Source organism: Eucalyptus grandis, chromosome 3 (assembly GCF_016545825.1).
Source record: "Eucalyptus grandis isolate ANBG69807.140 chromosome 3, ASM1654582v1, whole genome shotgun sequence".
NCBI classification, from domain to species: Eukaryota; Viridiplantae; Streptophyta; class Magnoliopsida; order Myrtales; family Myrtaceae; genus Eucalyptus; species Eucalyptus grandis.
Window position 1 is genome coordinate 19,437,718 of NC_052614.1, and position 5,295 is coordinate 19,443,012.

Below are 5,295 nucleotides of genomic sequence, written 5' to 3' on the forward strand. Positions count from 1 at the left end.
TTTTCCCATTCTAATCTTATGAAATCGAAAATTGAACCGAGACTCTCGAAAATTGTCCAAAACCGGTCAATTCAGTCCACCTATTCCAATTCGATGGCTCCGCGTCGGCTCCGTGTTGATGGCCCCAGCACTAAGAACCTAACAATTTCCTAATAATAAAGATGTCGGCAATGGGGGCATGGATGGAGATGTCACAAAACGACAAAAGAGAGAGGGAGAAAAGCCTCGACCCCGGCGTCGGCACGAAGCCAAAACGGAAAGTCCAGATCCAGATGAAAATCCCATTATCCAAGTAAACAAAAACAAAACAAAACAAAACAAAACTAATCAAATAGCTTTTCGATAATTTAATAATAATAAATCGGGAAAATTGACTTTTACACGATCCCTCCCCTCCTCCTCCACCTCCTTCTCCAACGTTATCGTCGCGAGGCGTCGCTGTCGTTCCGCCTGTTTACGCGAACTGTTGCAAAAACAGCACAAGCTTTCTCTCCTCCTCATCTCCTCTTTCTCTCTCTCTCTCTCTCTCTCTCTCTACCTCTGTGTGTGGCCGTTAAAATTCCCCCTGAACGCTTTGACGAATCAGAGCCGCCCTCGTCCGTAGCGCCCCTTCCCCTGCAAAGCGAATGACCGTTACCGACACTCGCACTTCACACGCACACCACGCACACTCCTGTGCCTCTGTCTGCGGCCGCGGGATTAATTGCCTCCTTTAATGCGGGTCCTTCCGGGGTAGGAAATGAAATGGCGTAATTGCGGCACCCTCTTGATCCATTCGACCGGCCCCTGAGTTATTACCCCTCCAGCGGATCGCCTTCCGGTTTCCGCGCGACGATCTCGTGGAATTTTGTGGAGCAATTGGGAAAAGTTCCATTCTTTGGGGTTCTGATCTTCTGGGTGATCGCGGAAGGCGACGGAGAGAGGTGGGTCAGTGCCGGAGTTTGAGGTTTCCGGTGTTTTGTCGTGAGGATGGGGATCGTGAGTACGGTTCTTGGTTTCTGCGGGTTTGGGGTGGGAACTTCGATCGGGCTCGTGGTCGGCTACTACATGTTCATCTACTTCCAGCCCACCGATGTCAAGGTCTGTGTTTTCTCCCGTTCTTTTTTTGTCCTCGTTCCCCTGTCATTGCTGTTTCGCCTTTTTGGCCGCTTGCTTCCCTGGAAATTGCTGCTGGTGCTACCTGATTCCGTTTGTTTACAAGTTTGTTTTTTTAATTGTTGACGCATAAAAAATGGTTAAAAAGATCTTACCTTTTTGTGGTTATCGAGAGAGTGCGGCTTCCTGGATTCTTTTTTTTTTTTTTTTAGGTTTGATGGGTAGGATTATTCTGTTTACAGATGTTTAATAGTGTAATATTGGGCTGCGGTCAATCTTTAGGTTAAGCTCGGGTCATGTGTGAGCTAGTATCAAAAAGCTAGTTAATCTCCCTTTAGCATACATTTGCTTTTGGCCAACCATGGAAATTGTGAAAATCAATTGACTATAAGGAAAAAGTGTCGTCACTGTTTAGAAAAAATAATGGGGAGCATAGTCTTATTCTCTCTGATTGTTTGATCTCTTCAGGACCCCGTGGTGCGTCCTCTAGTCGAGCAAGATACGAAATCCTTGCAGCGTCTGCTCTCGGAGATACCTTTGTGGGTGAAAAATCCAGACTACGACCGTGTATGTTCTTTCGATGCGGCCTCAAGCTTCAAGTTTATTGCTGTTGCTTGTGAAAATTCTGATTATGTTGCTCCTTGCTGCTATTGCGGCCACGATTACGGTTTCAAATGCTGTTATTCAGCCTTTCAGGAGCTCCTAGATGACTGCTTTCTTGTGTTTTGTTGTGTAACAGGTTGACTGGCTCAACAAATTTCTCCTCACCATGTGGCCCTATCTAGATAAGGTATTCTCACTTGACAAAGTTACTTTTCAGTTTTGATTTGTAATTCGCAGTTATACTGCTTTAGATCGTTATTCTACTTCTGAGGAAGCATGTGTTTTGTTCGTAGGCTATATGCAAGACTGTGAAGACCATAGCAAAGCCGATTATTGCCGAGCAGATACCGAAATACAAGATTGATTCTGTCGAGTTTGAGGAGCTTACATTGGGTTCTTTGCCACCTACTTTCAACGGTTGAAGCTTTCGCTCTCTCTCTCTCTCGTATTGGCCAGTGTGAATATGTGGACTCCTTGCTTCATGTTTTTCATGCATGAAATGTTATTTATAGGAAGCAGCATAATCTGAAAGACTGATTGGTTTGTCAGTGTTTCTTGTCTTTCATTGGCAAAAGAAATAAACTGAATTTGGTATCTGTGTACTGTTCATACTTGCTTGGCTGCTCATACTTAAATGTGGATAAATATTATGTTTTGACTAATGAATGACTTTGTTATGCTAAGACCCGTGTGCTCTGGACTTGATTCAAAGACAAAGCAATGCACGCACTAGATTTCTGGTGGATATAGGTAGCTTTAGAATTGTTGACTCAATCCCGATACATTGAATTCTAGGGAATGATAGAGTTTTCAGTTATCTTTAATTTGTTCTCCTGAGAGATACAGCTCTATGCATGTTAGTAGTTATCTTTAATTCATGGACTTGGACTGGGCATTAGTTGGACAATTGAGTAAATAATTAGAACTAAAGCTTGTGATGGCCTAATGATAGAATGTTTGGGAGAATCTGCTTCACTCAGTCCAGTTTCATGTTGACAGCTTCTTTATTTACCTAGCATTACACAGTGAATTATGGGCTGAATGATAAGATATTCCTGTTTAGCTGTCATTCATCTTCTTAAACGGCATGTCTTTAATGCTATCTTACTCTGTGTTCACCAGGAATGAAAGTCTATGTTACTGATGAGAAGGAGTTAATAATGGAGCTGTCGATGAAGTGGGCCGAATCCTAACATCATTGTTGCTGCTAAGGCATTCGGGTTGAGGGCAACTGTTCAGGTATCGATAAATAGTTAGTTACCTATCCCCCACCCTTCTTCTGTCTGTTTCTGTGTCTCTCCAATCTCTCAATTTCTGTGCATTTTAGGTGGTTGATTTGCAAGTGTTTGCTTCTCCGCGCATCACTCTGAAGCCTCTGGTTCCGACCTTTCCTTGTTTTGCGAAGATATTTGTGTCTTTAATGGAAAAGGTGTGTTGAATAGTTTCCAGTTTAGACTTCTTTTGTTTAGAGCTGCATTCACAAGGGTTTTCCTATGATAAGACTATCCCAATCCCGTTTGCTGTCTAGTTATTCAGTGTTTCTTTGTGCAGCCACATGTAGATTTTGGCCTGAAGCTTCTTGGAGCAGATGCTATGGCCATTCCTGGCCTCTATAGCTTTGTCCAGGTAATGCCCTTACCTTTTCATAGGGGTGATTTGAATAGATTTCTCCATTCTTCAACTTCACCAGTTGTTGGCAATAACCATGTAAACTGCTGATTTAGATAAGTTTGGGAAAATCCTACCAACTATTACATTGTAACAAGACTTCTTAGTATTATATTTATGTTTGTGTTCAGGAACTTATCAAGGATCAAGTTGCAAATATGTACCTTTGGCCTAAGTACCTAGAAGTACCTATTCTGGATCCTTCTAAGTAAGTTTTCCTCTTTGCAAGCTGTCCTTTCCTTCAATTTGTGCTGCCATGAGTTAATGAATATCAAGGTGCTAATTCAATCACTGGACCAACTAAATGGGTTTTTGTTTACTCTTGCAGAGCTGCAAAGAAACCAGTTGGGATTCTTAATGTAAAGGTCCTGAAGGGAATGAAGCTTAAAAGAAGGACCTTCTGGGTAAGTCAGACCCTTATGTGAAGCTAAGGCTTACTGAAGACAAGTTATCCACAAAGAAGACAACAGTGAAACATAGCAATCTAAATCCTGAATGGAATGAGGAGTTTAGTTTGGTGGTCAAGGACCCAGAATCTCAGGCCTTAGAGCTTATTGTCTATGACTGGGAACAGGTAATTTCTTCTCACTGGTATTGTAGGTATCTAATTTAGTCAGTTCAAATTTTTCTACACTATTGAGCCTGTTATTCTATTGCTGTTCCCCCCTGGGCGCCTGACTTCGCTTTGTTTTCCTTTTGGCTGAGTACTTCCCCAGTTGATGTCATAAATATCAAGCAGTCTGATATCTGATGGTCATTTTCTAGAAAGCCAATAGGTTGAAATATGTTTATTGCATACACTGAATGGGATCTTAAACTGCCTCTGTCGTTTGCGTAGGTTGGTAAACATGACAAGATGGGAATGAATGTCATTCCACTGAAGGACCTTACACCGGAGGAACCAAAAGTTATGACTCTTAATTTGTTGAAGAACATGGATCCCAATGATGTCCAGAACGAGAAGTCACGTGGGGACATTGTTGTTGAAGTGGTTTACAAGCCTTTCCAGGACGATGAGATACCCAATGATGTCGAAGATTCAAATGCAGTAGACAAGGCTCCTGAAGGAACACCTGCTGGCGGTGGTTTGCTTGTAGTTATTGTACACGAGGCTCAAGATGTCGAAGGAAAGCATCACACAAATCCTTATGTCCGTCTACTTTTCCAAGGGGAGGAAAGAAAGACAAAGGTATGAAACAGTAATGAGGCATGAGACTGTTTCTTCTCAGAATGGAGTACAGTAATGATTCACGCTACATTATGTGTGAATTCACTCATTTAGATTTTATCACAACATTGAAATGGCGCCACACTTTTATGTTTGAAAGTGGATAGAGTGGTTGTAGAGTGGGTTTCACTTTGATGTCCTTAATCTTATCCTGACAGAGTTGCTCGGTTGTTTATCACTCAAAATGCAAGAGCTGTCACTATAGGAATATTCGACCACTTGGTCAGGCCCATACCTGCATGCTTTCCTGTTTTACTGGCCAGCTCCAGTAAATGTTTACTCATTGACCTTGGAACCTAAGATTCCAGAAACGTTTCAGGATCAATTTGGTTTTGGCACTTGCTTATTGCTGTTTTCATTTTCTGTAGCATGTAAAGAAGAACAGAGATCCAAGATGGGAAGAAGAGTTCCAGTTTATGCTTGAGGAACCACCTACCAATGACAGAATTCATGTGGAAGTCATTAGTACCTCCTCAAGGATGGGCCTGTTGCATCCGAAGGTATAATCCTACTTTCACCATTGGCTCGACTTGGAAATAGTAGGTTCTGGAATGTTGGATCCCATCAGTGTTCACCAAGTAAACGTTGTTGGTTTTCCTCTCTCTCCAATCTGCGGATTGCTTTCTTTTTTCAATTCTGAGGTTCAATTTAGGTCATTTTACATGTCAAAGTTGAGGATGTGCATTCTGTTTCTCCCAAAT

At 42.2% G+C, this 5,295-nt stretch overlaps 1 pseudogene; it reads left to right on the plus strand.

The window, feature by feature from the left end:
* Nucleotides 1-589: 589 nt before the first annotated feature.
* On the plus strand, nt 590-5,120 carry LOC120291081 (annotated as a pseudogene).
* The last annotated feature ends 175 nt before the right edge of the window (nt 5,121-5,295 follow it).